The sequence below is a fragment of the Equus przewalskii genome, chromosome 7, assembly GCF_037783145.1.
Source record: "Equus przewalskii isolate Varuska chromosome 7, EquPr2, whole genome shotgun sequence".
Classification (NCBI taxonomy): domain Eukaryota; kingdom Metazoa; phylum Chordata; class Mammalia; order Perissodactyla; family Equidae; genus Equus; species Equus przewalskii.
The window spans coordinates 41,976,757-41,994,212 of NC_091837.1; the positions used below are offsets into that span (position 1 = coordinate 41,976,757).

General features: G+C 36.2%; 1 protein-coding gene across 15 annotated transcripts in view; it reads right to left on the reverse strand.

The window, feature by feature from the left end:
* The window catches only part of GREB1L (GREB1 like retinoic acid receptor coactivator), a 243,667-nt gene that overhangs the window by 116,232 nt on the left and 109,979 nt on the right, over positions 1 to 17,456 (reverse strand). For 10 of the 15 annotated variants that reach the window (XR_011542603.1, XM_070629709.1, XM_070629713.1 and 7 more), the window contains one exon: positions 11,926 to 12,033. The exons of 4 other annotated variants lie outside the window; for them this stretch is intronic. The gene's annotated coding sequence lies outside the window, so the exon portion shown is untranslated. Of the gene's footprint in view, positions 1 to 11,925; positions 12,034 to 13,068; positions 13,094 to 17,456 lie in introns of those variants that run through there. One more of the 15 variants, XM_070629706.1, reaches the window with a different exon arrangement.

Consider the following 17,456-nt stretch of genomic DNA (forward strand, 5'->3'; position numbering starts at 1 on the left):
GACGCCACCTCAACGTGACCTGCTGAGCGGTGCCACGTCCGCCCCCAGGATCCAAACTGGTGAAACCCTGGGCTGCAGAAGTGGAGCGTACGAACTTAACCTCTCTGCCATGGGGCTGGCCCCAGTCCTCAGTATTCTGAAGTAGGTATGACCTCTTCCCACTTCATAGATGAAAAAACTGAGGCTTGGGGAAGCCAAGCGACTTGCCCACTGTCACTCAGCTGATAAAGGGTCAGAACCAGGACACAATATTTAGCTGTGTGACGACAAATCCCACACTCCTAGAATACAGTCTCAACTTGGGTATATCTCATTTCAAGAAAGGCAGTTTCAAGAATATCTCAGTCCCACTTATCCTATCAAGGAGAGGGATATTAAATTTCACCTGCAACTCCACCTCTGACTGACCCCCTGGAGCGAGTCCGTGGAGGACTGGTTGAGAAGAACCCTGAGTATGTATCTGGGCTCAGGGGGAAAAGGAAGCCAAGATCCACTAGTGACGACTCCTGAGCAGAGACGAGGCACATCACAGCTCTGCTCTCAGGTTTCCCAGAATCAGATGCATGAGCTCTGTAGGAGATTTTGGTGGCCCTGAGCTGCCATATATAGCAAAGAAGGCTTCTTACATGATTCCCGGCAGCAGTGAGTAGGATGCAGAGATTTCCACGAGAGTGGCTGAGCTTATCAAAGCTTTGTTAGCGATTCCTATGATTTGGAGGAAATGCTGGAATAATATTTTGGCATCTTTCTCATAATAGGTAATAAGAAACTAAATGCTATGGATTTAAATTACTAGCTTCCTTTCCAAAAGAAAAATAATTTGTAATTATCTGAGGTAATTAAACTTACTGTAGTAATCGTTTTGCAATATATCAAATGATTATGTTGTACACCTAAAACTAATACAATGTTATATGTCAATTACATCTCAATAAAACCAGGAAAAATAAATTACTAGGTTCCTTTTTTACAAAAAGTACATACCCAAAAGTATGTGTCCAATACCTAATTAAAAGTTGTAAGCAGAAGGAAATCAACAAAGAGTGTCAAATAAAATTTTCCTGAAATACCAAGTTTTTATCCAAGCTCCTAAAATTCCCCACCAATACAACTATAAATATTAAAATTTTCTAAAGCTCAAAAGCAATTTATTTTTCAACAGAACCCACACATGATCAAAACAGGGTACAGGTTGGAGGAGAAATATGCTGTGTCACTAGTTTGTGTATCTAAGTCAAAATTCAACAGCCATTTCACTTTTTTTCTTTGCTGAAGGGAGAAAACTACTAGGAATTAGCACAGTCATCCATGAGATTTCTTATCCACGGAGAACAATGGAATAACTTCAAAGGTGGACCTTTAGCCTTTCTCCACATCACCAAATGCCTGGAAATCTTGCCTCTTCTATGTGCTCAACAAGTTTTATCTTCCTTTCATCACTGAAAACCTACATTCTCCAAGAGATCTCTTTAGTTTAATATAGAACTGCCCAGTTACACATGGAGGATTGCATAATCTCAATCCCTTCGATTTATAGTTTAACGAGTAATACGACAGATATATATATATTTAATATATACATGTCAAACAAATTGTGCTGAATAAAAATATTAAGTCAACATAAAAATGGACAGTCGAGTTTCACCATCATAGAAGACATACATAATCCTACAAGAGCACTAGCAATACTCAGATGAAGACAAAGGAAGGAACTATGAACAGATTTAGGAGAGTAAAAGAAAGTGGCTGACTATTCCAGATGAAAACATAACTCGGCATTTTTTTTTTGTAATAAGATTGGCACCTGCACTAACATCTGTTGCCAATCCTTTTTTTTTGTTTGTTTCCCCTTCTTCTTCTCCCAAAAGCCCCCTGGTACATAGTTGTATAATCTAGTTCTGATTGCCTCTGGTTGTGCTATGTGGGACGCTGCCTCAGCGTGGCCTGATGAGCAGTGCCATGTCTGCGCCCAGGATCCGAACCAGCGAAACCCCGGGCTGTGGAAGCAGAGCACACAAACTTAACCACTCAGCCACGGGGCGGCTCCTGGGCATGTTTTTTTTAAAGATTTTATTTTTTTCCTTTTTCTCCCCAAAGCCCCCCGGTACATAGTTGTATATTCTTCGTTGTGGGTCCTTCTAGTTGTGGCATGTGGGACACTGCCTCAGCGTGGTTTGATAAGCAGTGCCATGTCTGCGCCCAGGATTTGAACCAACGAAACAGTGGGTTGCCTGCAGCGGAGCACACGAACTTAACCACTCGGCCACGGGGCCAGCCCCGCTGGGCATGCTTTTTTAATAATGATAATAATAATAATAATGTGAAGAACTACAGAACTGACTGCAGACCTCTTTACTGCTGAGTATGGAGTTCTTCCCTTGACAGTTCAATGCCACCCAAAGAAGGGCAGAGTTCAAAGGCTGAAGCCTTTTAGTGCAATATATTCTTAATATAATTTGTTGTTACTCGATTCTGACTCCTACCGACCCTGTGTACACCAGAGTGGAATCCCGCTCGGTCTTTTCATGCCATCCACTCACCTTGTAGCGATGTATCAGACAACGCTCCACTGCTATTTATAGAGTTTTCAAGGCCAATTTTTTGGAAGTGGGTGGCCAGGTCCTTCTTCCTAGTCTGTCTTAGCCTGGAAGCTCCACCGAAACCTGTCCACCATGGATGACCCTGCAGGTATTGGAAATACTAGGGCCACAGCTTTCAGGATCACAGCAACATGCAGCTGCCACAGTATGACAACCAACAGACAGGTGGTGTAGTTTTCTGACTGGGAAACAAACCTGGGCTGTCGTGGTGAGAGTGCCGAATCTTAACCACTAGACCACCAGGGCTAGCTTCTCAACATCATATGCCATCATATTTAGGGTAACTGAAATTATTGGCACTATCCACCTTGACTATTGGCCTTCCTTTCCTCTGAATCTCAAATAGCCCGCAGTGCCTGAGATAACATACCACACCCCTGAAAGTAAGTATGAACAAATCTAACTTCAGGTCAGAAAATGGAGAAATACTTTCCAGAATCAGTTGCTAAATAAAATACAACAAGAAAGAAGACTTGTGATTTCCATATATACATACATATTTTATGTATCTGGCTGACATTAAGTTTATGAGACTGCATTATATTGCTTTTCCATGTTTTCTTTTATTATTGCGAAATTGCAAAAGGACAAACTATATTAAATGTTTTGTTATAGCAATACAGACACTCGTGATATTGAGGAAATCTCTAAGAAAGGGATGGTACATGGTATGGGCTCTTTCTGCACTACTAACGAATTGCTCAGAATGCAAGAGGGATCAAATACAAACCACCATGACACTGTGGTTTGGTGCCTTTCTGCACCAGCTTTTTCCCTTTTCTACAGAAAGATAACAGAAGAAGGGCAGGAGTGAAACAGGAAGCTTCTACCACTGGAGGCTTTAGGAATAGGGACTGGAGAAGTCACGAAAGGAGCAGCTGGGGAAGTAGGTGCCTGCTAATGCCTCCACGGCCTCTCCTTGATTCTCCTTTTTCTGCTGAAACGGAAAGGAGAAGCAATACACTTTAGGGAGATTCCTCCTTTATCTGTAATGCTTTTATTCCTTTTTTGTCAAATGGATCATGGTTAACAATTACTGTATTGTTAATTCAGTAATTACTTTTACAGTAATTAAGTACACAGGACACAGAGAAAATTTTCCTTTAACTTACTCCCCAAGGATTTTTTACAGTTAAAGCATCAGATCAGATTTCAGAATACATATGCTTATTTTTCAAATGTTAATTTTAAGTTAAATGTGAAGCACATATCACACCAGTAGGCACCTAACAGGCGGATGACGTAACAGTACGGCTGCTATTATTATTACTGGTGGTGGTGATGGTAGTTGTCGTCGTCATTGTCAAGAAATTTGAAAGGAAACATTCTTCTTTGGACAATTATAAGTAACACGGAGAGTTTACTAACTGCCAGCTCACTATTACTGCCCCCGTTTTCAAGAGAACTGAAGCCCAGAGAAGTTAAGGAACATGCCCCAGTCTCACTAGCGAACAGCAAAGACAGGAGTGGAATCTAATCAATTTGGCTACAGCAGCAGCTCTCTTAGGCTATCTTACTCACCTACGCCATTCAGCTGTTAAAACACCTACCATAATGACCTAATTGGGTAAATGGATACTCTGTAAAGTATTACTAAATTACCAAGCCAAAAAAAAAAAAAAGGAAGAAGATTATTGTTTGCTGATTCGTCCTTGTCACGGCTGCCAGACAAGACCAAAAAGGGAGTTTTAACTTAGGATATGGGGCTAACAGGCACAAAACCAAGCAACAATTTAAAAAATCAAAACAAAATAAAACTACTACCCCCCTAAGTAAAGAAAAAAACCCCAAACCTCACTGTAAGTGTTAGACGACAGGGAAGATGAACAGAGGATAAATTACTTAACAAAGAATAAGTAAACACACACTTACACACACACACATACACCAGGGGAGGAGGCTGCCCTTAGACTCCACAGCATCAGATCAGTTGGTGCATGTTCCCTGATTCGAGGAATTCTCTCCCCTGCACCCTTTTTCTCCCCTTTGCTTCCCATGTTAGAAGACAGTCATGTTTCATTAATTTATTATGTGGCAAATCTAGAAATCAAAAACATTCTTATCAACTCCCTAAAATATTAGGAATGTTTATACAACTCTTCTTAATTTCCTCCTATCTTTCCCATTTCTAAAAGAAGTTTTTAGTAAGGACAAGAGAAAGTTTTCTAAAGCTCCAATGATAAAAAGAAATGCATTTGAGAATGTCTCTTCCTCGTCTTTCTTCTCACACCAGTTTAAAAAGAAATACTAGATTTCAGATATTGCCCAATCTCTTACCTTAAAAAAGTTAACACAATTTAATTTAAACTTTCCTCCTCTGTCCATGGCAGAACACTTAATTTAGGTAGGTAGAAGTCACAAGAAAAAGATTATGATATTGATAATTTGATATGAATTTACCAGAAATTAAAAAACCCCTTTTTAACTTGTAAAGACAATATCAATGCAAGCATAAAAAAAGCTGGGAAGTACATACAATAAACTGTTAATAACATTTATCTATTGATGGTGGGGTTGTTTTTAAATTATCTTTCTTTTTCCTTATTGGTATCTTCTAATTTTTAAAGTAATGAACGCTAATTACAACACAATACAATAAAGGAAAAGGAAAATATCATTTAGTAACTGAGCTAATCCCAACTCTATGACTATCCTTGAACAAATAGTTTTAAAAAATAGACTTATCACTCAAAAAGATGGTAAGAACAAGTGAATTTGCAAAGTGAGCGCCCCTCCACCCCTTGCTGGTACTTCAAGATTCCAAGGAAAATAAAATTCATCCCAGTGCTTAGACTGAGAATCTTCCATTAAGAGTTGGAGTTTCTACAATTGCCTTCTAGTATAATACTCCAAACTCTTTTCCCCCAGTTATGATACACTTGTACTGACCCAAACATCTCCCTCAACAAGTTCCTCTTTTGACTAAGTATAAACATTTTCAGAGTACTGCACTTGAGCTATTAATAAAAGCTGACTTTTAATGCCAACTATCGGGAGAAGATCAACATCAATTTTTAAAAAGTATAAAAAAAGGATTGCCACAGTTAGTGACAAGAAAGAACAAGAAAAACAATGGTTTTTAAAAAAATCACGTGCATGCTAAAAGAAAAGGAATTTATCTATGACACTACTTTAGGGTTGCCTGGTCTTAACTGCAAGTAAGGTAGATGGGGATATATATTTTTTAAGTAGTAATTCATTTTTTAAAAGGTTTCAAATTTGTATTTCCAAGCTCTGTCTACTGAAAATTCCAAAAAGCAATAATAATTCAATAACGATATACACTTCCTAGTACCATGATTGTGGTTTCCTAACAGCATCAGCACTGAAAAGAATCAAGGCTCCTTGAAGGTATGGCCAATTCCAGGAAATACACACAATAAGCCTTGAACATCCTGTGCCCCAAAGCAAAGAAGCTATCAAAGACTAATGGGTCATGTCAAAAGACACAGGAGTCAACATGAAGGGTTCCCATGGGCCAAGAACTAGAGAAATTGAACACAAAAGAGAATAAATGCAATGGACTGAAGAATATTTAAAACAGAAAAACTCATGAATTAATTTTGCTACTCAAGAAGAAAAAGACAGCTCTTCTTGGAAAAAAAAAACAAAACCAAAGTACCTAATTGAACACTACTAAAAGGAAAAGGAAAGAGTGAAGCATTTATCCTGCTCTTCCCGTACTTCAAAGAAACCAAATAGTCCTAGTTATTCAGAGTTTTTATTTTTTTAATGAAGAATTCCACCTAATAAATATGGAAAGAATGACGGAATTTTAAAATTACCACTCTGTCACCCTTAATGCAAAATTCATTTAGGCAATGATAATAAGTGAAACCATTAGATAAAAGGTTGATGGGGAATTTTATAATGAAGGGATCAGACTGTCACCTCCTGGACCTACCGATCAACTTTAGCATCACTAAAAGTGTGCCTCCCCATGGGAGACGATATGAAGCACACGCACTACTTAGGAAGTATTCCTGCCAGATGCGCAATGACTGTGGTCAAACCTCTAGAGCTAACTTCCCACTTACAGGATCAAGAAACAAGTTAAATGACACCACAAGAAAAGCAGACTCAGAAAGAGGGACAGGTAGACAGAACAACTGATCTTGTTTCTGCACAAGCCAAGATTACCTAGTGTGCCAAAGATGGAACTAGGATTCAAATTTAGACTCAAAAGCCTAGGGTTTTTCTTCCCACTAACACACGCTATTTGAAATTTTAAGAAGGTGAGAGTGAAGATGATATATTCTGTTTGTGGTGTATGTCTGTAGTTATTTTTGGTTGGAGTTTTTTTTAAGGCATAATGTGTGCCAGGCACAGTACTAAAAAGACAACTTTGCATAACTTGTCAGTTTTTTGTTACCTTTTTCTCTACAGATGATGTCACTCACTTTCTAAACTTTAACAATCATCCACCCAACAAGGCAGCATCTATACGAATCCTACTATTGAAGTGGTTAAGCACATAAGCTCTGGAGTCAGATGATCTTAATTCAAATCCTGCATCCACTACCCTGTGTGATGCTGGGTAAGTTACTTAGTCTCTCATCCATAAAATGGGGTAATATAACCAATATCATAGGTTTCTGGAGAATACACAAGATTTTATACACATATTAAGTTTTTAGAATAGTGCCTGGAACAAAATAAATGTGCATAAAATGTTAGAAGTAACAGTAGAGTTTTGCTTTTTTTTAAGCATTGTGCTACACTGAGTATACTAAGAAAAGTAAGATGCACTCCCTCCCTTGTATGTGTTGGGCACTACAGTAGACTCTGGGACATTGGTCTAGGAACAAATGACCACCGATGTAAAAGTTCCAAAAGCTGCTATTTGGTAAGATATACAATTAATTTATTAAGAAATCTTAAAATCACATACACAAATCATTATTGTTCCTTACTGCTATCAGATTCTTCAACTTCATATAAGAAAATTATTTGTTACAGGCATCACTGCATACATGTTCTTTCTCTATTAAAAATATTCACTGATAAGAGTGATAATGTGTGACTACTAGACAAAGAAATCAAACATAGTTCTTGCCAGTTCTTGTGGAGTCTATAATCCGAAATTTAAAACAAACACATGGGGCCAGCCCGGTGGCGTAGTGGTTAAGTTTGCACACTCTGCTTCAGTGGACTGGGTTCACAGGTTCGGATCCCAGATGTGGACCTAGCACCACTTGTCAAGCCATACTGTGGCGGCATCCCACATAAAATAGAGGCAGACCGGCACAGATGTTAGCTCAGCAACTATCTGCCTCACAAAACAAAAAAACAAAACAGATATTCATGGTTCTCTCTTTTATGCTCTTTTTGCATTTCATTTATTCTTTTAAATTGATACTTGTCATTCTCAATTATAATTAATTGGGTCTGGTATTTGTCTGACTCCTCCAATAGATTGTAAGCTCTTGGGGGCAAATATTTTGTTTACAACTGGAATTGAGTTAAAAAAAAAAGGAATACATTGAGCTTTTTTGTGTGTCTTATCCAATTATACATTAAACTGGCCTGAATAGCTCTCACTTCCCAAGAACATTCCACAAAAGCACAAAACTAACGATGCATTCAAAACAAGTGTTTTATTTCATTTTTATTCATCCTCCTTGCTGAAAATCTTTAGGAAATGTAAACAGATTAAAAGACAAAATTTCCAGCCTCTTTTTATAGTTTTGTTCATCTAAATCTGGATGAATCTTTTGACAGTTTCTGAAGTCAAAAGTATTTTAGATACTGAAATAAAAACCTACCCCTAGTAAGTCTTTATTCTAAAATTAACCATTTTTACCAATATATGTACAGATACGTAACATGTCTTAAGTTGTTATAGAAATAATTACTGTAATATGCCAACTAATTTCACAGTAATTATTAAAAACTGTCATGATTAAAAGATAAAGTACAATGGTATTTTTCCTTGTAACAAAGAGTTACATGTTACTACTGGAAATCTTTACTTTCTCTCTTGAAATACCAGAAATTCTTCTGTAAAATAAACACATCTCGTCAAGACTCTCTGGAACTGGTATAATTACCAGAGGCAATCCCTGTGTAAGATCAAAGAGGCAAAACAATAACAGGCAACGTGTGACCTCTACCATGTCACCAGAGACCAATTTTTCAACAGGGAGAAGAGTCAATAATCCAGAACAGAAAACATTAAATAACGAGAAATGCTCCCAAAGTGTGGTTTACCACATCCATCAAGGCTGCCATAGTCGGAGAGTTCAGAGTCTCTATGGTCTCAGAGAACAAACTTCTGGGGATATATCACAACAATCATTAAATCTGCATAAAACACTGGCAAAAACCAATTTCCCAAATGCAGAGAAAATATTAAATTTCACAAATTTCAAAAGATATTACAATTCTCCAAACTTCATTGGATGCTTCAAAAAATAAAAGGGGAAATGCACAATAGACTATTTTTCACATAACATTCACCTAATTTCTCTTATTTACCTATCCCCATTTAATTTTCCTAAGAAGTTGTTTGCAAAGTGGGCTATGAACATTAACTAGATAAATATAATTAACAATAACCCAGACTTTTGCAGGTTTTAGTTTAATTTAGTTTTGTTTCGGTAATACTGGGTCACCAAATCCAGAAACAGGGTTTTGGTCTCCTTTGTCACGTATCTGGAATTGTAAGTGTGCAAAGAGGGGTAAAGAAATTCCCATTCATGGTAATTACAGTAAAATAGAAGTACATTTAAAATTGACTTTTAAAAGGCAACACAGATAAAGTTGTGCCTGATTGTTTTTCTTAGCTACTACTGCCAAACAGCTGTCTTCTTTCAAAATCAGATGTGAGTTAGGGAACTGAACAAATGTATCTGAATTATTTAACTTGCAAACACCCATTCCACTGGTAATTCAGAAAGTAGTCAAAGAGGGACTTAGCTTAAAAGAAAAAGTGCTGGAAATTCAAAGCAACTGCGAACATTCTGTTCTTATATGGATTTGTTACTCCCGCCGCCTTCATCTTTCCACTCTATCATCTGCCCCTGTCTTTCCATCTTCTTATCTTATTAACATTGCTAATTGTATTTGTCAGTTTTGCCACAATTTCAATGCTACTTAACCAGCTGTGGGTTTTCTCTAGGCAATTATCAGTCACTACACTTAGGTTTCTAAATTAGTTGTTGAAAGGCACTTTAACCTTGAGGAAATAAAGCACACTGTACACTAAGCCTTACATTTATGTGTATGTTGCTTTAAAATGAGTAATTATTAAAAAGGATTGAAAAAATCACACACAGAGGTAATTCACAAATATTGTAAATTTATAAATTAATAAGAAAATGCTTATACTAGTCATAATTTTATCTTTTTCCCTTTACTATACATATTGTAGTAAACGTTCTCTAACTATGTATATGTACATGGATATAGTGTATAAACTGGAACATCAAAATACTGCCAAATTCCTCTAACAGTCCCCTTTTGGTACCTATCAGGCAGGTGGAGAACACCTTTCAAAGGTATCCACAATCATATAAGTGGTATCTTGAGGTCATGGGCTGAGATAAAGAGAGCTCTTACAACATGTGGATTTTCCCCCCTTCTCCATTTCCTTTCAAAGAGAAAATTCTTTATTATATTTGCTTTTCTTATTCTCTATTCTTGTCTCTGACATTGATTTTCTTCTTACTACTACAAAATATACAAGAAACACATTCAGGGAAAAACACAAGGTTTAAGGTTATTCATCAGGGTATACCCACTTCTATGAAACACAACTAAATTTTTAAAAAATCTTCTGTAATACAGAAACATTACACTTCATATGCCATTTATTCACTTTATATGTAAAAATAAATTCAAAAATAACTTTTTAGAGTTAACAAGTTTTGGTGTTTCTAAAGGTTTATAATATCCTGTTTGTGGGTCAGTCAAAAGCTTGTAAGAATAATTTTTAAATTAATGTAGGCTTATTCCATACCCCTCTCTCTCTCCCCCACTTTCTGCTCCAAGGAAAGAAAAGGTGATATTTCAAGAGCGCAAAATTCTTCACTGAGAGACAAACATTAAAATGATAAACATTTTGGAAAGCAAAATACACTTCAAACCCTAGCTGTTTTTCAGACCTATATTGACCCTTATAGTAGTTGCCAACATTTGGGAAGGATTATCCCGCCATTAGACAAAAGCAAGCATTCCCTAGATAAATCAGGAGTTTTTGCCATGAGACTCATAAAACCTTTTCACAACACAGATTTTCAAGAGAATCCTTTAAGGTTTTAGGAGGCTGCTCCTTTTACTAAGTAACAAAATACACCCCATGGTGTCTCAGTGACCCCACTCAGCTGTCCTTTGACCTCTTCAATTGTTGAAGCCTAACTCCAGGGTCCACAGAATTTGCCTCCCATATCAAAAAGGCGAATGCTGCTTCCTCCTAGCACCTGGTGTAACAAAACGCAACAGTCCTCCCTCTCTGCTCTCTCCTCCACTCCCTCTCTGACCATTTTCCAGATGTTCCAGGCCCAAATGTTAAGCCAATACTAGGTTTCAGGAACTGCGTGGTCACTATGAAGGAACAAACAGGGACCAGGCTGAAGTGGCAATGACCCTCTTGTTCTTTTTGGCCTCAAAAGGATACGACGGGTCATAAAAGAGGAAAAGATCTTTGGCCTCCCTTGGAAATGCCAGGCTATTTAAGCACGTTGTAACTTCCAAAAGGAGAGAGATGGTCTTCGGTTATTCCCTGAGAGACAGGAGGTGCCTAAAACAGTATCCCTAAATTTGTAATTCTAAGCAAACTTTTAATTTTCTTTGACATAGGGGAAAACATTTTTTTCCTTTTCTAAATTAAAAGCCTTCAAAACATAGGGAAAAAAACCTTTTATAGAGATTTTAAAAATACATGTCAGGATAGTGCTATATGATGAAAATTTCAAATATATGCAGTGACTAGATGCCGTTTGGGTTTTTCTGCAGAGGCCATAATCTAATGTCTCCGTTATTAGAAAATTTGAAAGATAAAACCACAATCAACAAAGGGGAAGCAAGAACTGAATTCTTATTATCTTAATTTAGGTATATAAGAAATCTAACACAGAGGCTGGTGTAGGAAAAAAAACTTACTGCTGAATAAGTTGTTTGTTGGGTTTTTTTTGGTGGAGAGGATGGGGGAGGGGAGTGGAAAGCGAGGAGGGGAGGAAAGGAAGGAGCGGAGCTCATAGAAATAGTTGCTTAATCAGGTTAAGGACCCAATATAGTTCTCTTTATTTAAATTCCTAATATAACTTCCTAAAACAAATTTGATCTTGAAAAATTGGGGAGGGGACATATTGCAATTGTACAATACCTTAGTTTATTTATTAACATTTTTGAATCACGTTCATGATTAAGTTGGGCTGTCAACACTTCAGGGAGCCTGCTGCCTAGATTTTACTTGTTTAAAGCTTTTGTGCACCTGCAAAAACATAAAAAATAAAAAATATATACGTAAAGACATGAATTAATTTCCAAATGCATTATATTCTACAATACAATAATCTGAATATTTACAATTCTACAAAAATTACAATTAGAAATAAATTATCAAAGTCTTACACAACTCCATCCTAACTGGCAGATATAGATATTCCTCCTTCTTAAATACTCCTAAACAATCACTGCTAATTATATATTCTCAAAAACAAATTCTGTTGTTCTTAGGATTTCCCCCTCTAATTGTAAGCTGAATAAATCTGTCAAGTCTGCATTTTTGACAGGTGTTACTATAATGCTAAAAGCCCACAGATTATTTTCATTTTTAGGAATGAAATCAGTGAAAGGTAACTTTCTTACTCTAAGGAGTTTGAGTTTGATAATCTCTGTTGCTTGGCTAAAATTTATCTCATCAAAAAATTATAAAAAATTTAAGACATAACTAATATTGATTGAAATTATTTTTCTATTTTTTGAAACTAATGCTTTAATAATTTCCAAGAAGAAAAAGAGCTACTGTCTCTTACTCTTTTGAGTAGTGTATTTCTAGAAGAAATGAGATAGTATTTATATTATTATATATAAAATATATAAATAAAAATATATAAATATGCATAATTATGTAATAATTATTATAATTACATATAACTGGCTGAAAATTACAGTGTGCATAGTATTCTTTCCTCTAAGTAGATTATGGTCAATATAAATATTACACGGAAAAATATGAAATATAGTCATAAAGCAGCGACTGAAATAAAAACTATTTGTCATTGATTTTTATACATAATTTAGAAGTGTTTCTATTCCTTTGTTACCGTGTCTAAAAAAGAAAACAAAACCTCTTTTGTTTCCTAAGAATGTACTAACTTCAAAACGCATATTTATAGCATTAAAATATTTAAAGTAATATTAACTTGCGTTTTCTAACAACAGTTTTTATTTTACTCTCCTTTTATGCCAACTTGAAAGAGAGAAAGAACCATTTTAGATTTTGAAATAAAAATCTTTATCTTACCTCTCTTGCTGTCAGAAGAATGTCTTCAGGCACAAGAACAGTTAAAAATGCAAGACCTAGATTTTCAAACTCACGTATTTCCCACCCACCTACACACAAATAGACATCTTTTTGTAAGTCAGGAGTCTTGCTCCCTACGTCCAAACCCAAGATTACCCCATATGGTCAACAAGGTCAAACTGCATTACTGCCAATGAAACTATATGACTCCACAAGGACCTTAACGATTTTTAAAAAAGGTCAGTAATCCAATTCCAATAGCTTCAGAGTCTAAAATTGCTAATTTTTGGCCACGTGCTGCACACTTCACCTGCTAGTAATGACATTTTTGTATTTTCTTCTAATTACACTCAAAGCTAAGACCTTTGGCCCTGGGCCATAGACCCCTATTCAGGCTGCACACATTCTCTTAAACGACCTGATCCTTTGTTGTCACTCTTACTCTTTCATCTATTATTTACACCCATAGAAAAGGAAGATACTCTACCATTTGTATAGCTTAAAGCTTCTAATCATCTTAATTTCTTTGCCTTTCACTAGGTTTTTTCATAGACGAATGCCAAAAACTTTGACAAAATCATTTTTTCAACCACATCGCCCCCCGACCCCCAACCCCTTCTCCTTTCTTACTCCCTGGTCAAGCTCCTGCCTAGTCCTTCCCTTCCACAGGAGGGACTTTCCATCAGCTGGGATTTACAAATTCTAACTTTCACCAATAAAATGAATTTCTAAATATAATACAAAATCTCCACCTTGTTCTGACAGATCAATAACAATTATATTTCTTTCATGAAAGAGCCCATCAAATTAAGTGGAAAGTTACTTAAAATATCTTAAAATCTGCCCCCAGCCTCCCTAAGGCATGAGCATAGAATTTTCAGAATTCTCCTGTAAAAATGCCAAAGAAGCTTCATAAGCAAGGGATGTTATTTATTATGTGGTTAAAACTTTTCAAACATTTTAATATCTACAGTTGCTCAAATGTTTCCAAGAACAGGAAAAAAAAGGAAAGGAGATAAAAAAGAAAATAAAATATAAATTTAAAGATTAAAAATTTTTTAAATCTTTACAACATTTAAAAGACTAATTCTCCAAACAGCAAAATCCTCACACAAAACATCCTATACCATTGTAATTTCCCAACACTTTTTTCAGACGTCTTTTAATGTCCAAGCACATTTTGCAAATCCAAAGCACAGAACTGTTTACCATGATGCAGATGTCCCCCTCAGATCACGGTAGCCACCAAAAGACTTTGATTTCCAAGATGTTTATAAAATGACATATGATCCATCTTTGCTCTCTCTTTCTCTATTGCTCAGCTTACTCTTGATTTCTAACAGTATTTCCTTGTTGTCTGTCCGCTCTGCAGACCCTGAAACCCCTTGTCTTTTCTTATTTTCACCATTTGCTTCAACCAGCAGTTCACTGGAGACCCATCCATCTTGTAATGCCTAAAGTGACAGATGCTCTCAGGAGCCACCACACTGCTGAGTGAACAAAAGATAACATCACCTCTAGGAACTGCAGAGAGAAATACAACTGCAACCTTAAGACAAGGGCTGACTTGACAGACATTAGACCATAAACCTCTTCTAAGCGAAAAAGAAAACAATTGCCACACACACAAAAAACTCTGACACAATCAAAGGCAGAAAAGAGTGATTATTTGTGGATTGCCTTTTCAGTCTGTGGCTCACTTTTCTCCCCCAACGCTTTTATATTGGGGCAATTCACTTGCCAAGAGGCAAGAGAAGTTCTTGGGAAAAAAGTCTTTCTCAATTATCTTCTTTTCCTCAACAATATTCAAAGGGAAATTCATTCACATGTGTGTTTCAGTAAATCTAAGTCTTATCATGCAGCATTCTTAAGCCTGACCCGGCTTGTTTGCATAATACAATATCTGGACTCAGAAATGCTGACTCTTCTACTGCTGTGAAAGGCATATGCATGCTTTGAAAATCAAAAACACATTAGAAATTAAAAAGCAACCTCTGACACCATGTCAACAATATGTGTAGCTCATAAAAAAAGCTCACAATTCACTGTTGAGATCACCTCAAACTTGGGTTAAAAAGACAGTTAACAAGAGGATTCTGGGAAGGACTACAGATCTCTTTTTTAACAAAGGAAAGGTCATATTAACATCTCCCAGCAACAAACTAATGAGAGGGACACTGTAGAGGCAGGCGACTCTGCTTGATGCCATCTAGGGATTTTTGTTTTTATTTTTTTAATCATCTTATTTAAAATCTTCATGCAGCAATAGGTAAATTTAAACTCTACATTTAATTTTAACTTTAACCTTCAGATAAATACAGTAAAGGGAAATTTTTGAAGAACAAAAAACAATGATTTGGATGTCAATTAAGAACATTGTATGATCAATGTCAATTATGGAGATTAACAACCCATTTTATAACAGATATCAAGCAAGACTGAAGAAAATCTCTGCTGCAGTGAAATACATTAGCATTTTCACAAGGGTAAATGATGCAATATCTGTGTTAAATCCAAAACAAAGAGCTCAAACTCAAAAAAAGTCTGTCAACCATATTTCTAAGAAAGAAACATAAGCATTTACAATGACATTTCTTTAATTCAAATGTTTTCATTTTTATTTAAAATTTTTGCACAAAAAGCCTTTAAGTTACAATTATTTTTCTTTGGGGTCACTAAGGACTCCTCTCATCCTCATTCTACTAAAAAAACGTAAATTTAAAAAGATATTTTATCTCCTGTGTAAATAAGATAGCATAGATATTTCACAATTTCAGAATTTTCTGGGTTTTATTTTAATGCTGGCAAAATGAATGCATACAAAATAATTAAATGAATATATACAATTATATAACTCAATGGAAAAAAGATTAAATAATTATAGTTATCAATATATAAAGGGTTTGTTCTAATATGGGTTTGATCTCTGACTAAACAACTTTGTTTAACACACACTGACCTTAAGTAATCCTCCCAAACTATAAATCCAAAAGTACCACATCATTCAACACTCTCAAACTTTGGCATTAATACCAAGAGAAAGATGTGACCTTGAAATGACAGCTCCATTGCAGAAGGCTCAAAAAAAGACCCAATTAAACGACCTGCTTTTAAACACAATAGGATCGATAGGCATGCAGGAAAAGTACACCCCTGTGGAAAGTTCTTACTGCCTGATTGATCAAAAACAAAACAAAACTTTTCTTTTTTTAAGGGCCTCTTCCAGATCACAGTCAGTGCCAGAAATCCACACAGGAAAAAAATCCATCAAAATGAAACCCTAAAAGGGTTTACCCTTCACCATCCTATTTGCACTTCAAAACCCTGTAAGTCCTTCAGTTAAACCCCAGGGCTGAACCATTTCAATAATAAGAGAGGTGGCCAGCGGTGATTTATCTCCCATTTGGCCTCTGGACAGAGCTGTAATGTCTAGGAAACTTCCCCTCCCTCACTCGCACCCTCCCCCAAGTCCCCACCTTCATTTCGGCAGCTTCGAATCTGCAATACCTTCCAAACAACTCATATGCCCCTTCCAGTCACAAGCAAGAACGGTCTGTAACTCAAGATTTGGGTACATTTTCTTGGCAATGCTTTCACAAACTGGAATGCCGCTGAGTAATCAGACACTGAAAATACCAGGTTAAATTTCAGGTTATCTTTGCTATAAATTGGAGGAAAAAAGAAACTTCCTTAACTTTAGCCTCTCTCTTCTCACATGTGTTAATTGTTGTCAGAAAAACTTTTTCCAGTTTATACCTTGATATTTTTTACATTTTGGGCCTTATCAGCAAACTTCCTGCAGTAGTGTTCATCTATATTTAAATCCTTGCATTGTAAAATATCCTAACAAATCTAAAAAAGTGGAAATTTCACAGGTCACAGACTCCTGGGTCAAAAAGACCTTAAAAACGGATATCAGACCATTATGACCCAACTGATTTATTTGACCCTTGTTATCAAATATGTATTATAACTGTCATCACACACACTCACACAATTTTCCTCTAGTAAAATAACAAACAATGTCAACAATTATTCAAATAGAAATTTAGGGCCCAGACGTTATCAAATGTGAAACACAGTGGAGTTATTCCTTAAAAATGGAGGATATTTTGTCACTAGGCATGAATTCTCTATTTCAAAATTATGTTCACGTTTCCTAGTGTAGAAAGAGGATGAAAAATATACGCACCCTTTCCCCTACTTGCTCATTGTTTTCTGTTTTTGTTTAAATGAGGGTTTGTTTTTCTAATTGAGTCTGCTAAATTCCATCTGAATGCCACACTAACAATCTGCACTAAATGATTCCACTATAGTGATTCCAGTTTTACATGTTGAAAACTTTCAAGCTATTTTGCTGACTTCATGAATTTAGAGACTCCACAGGC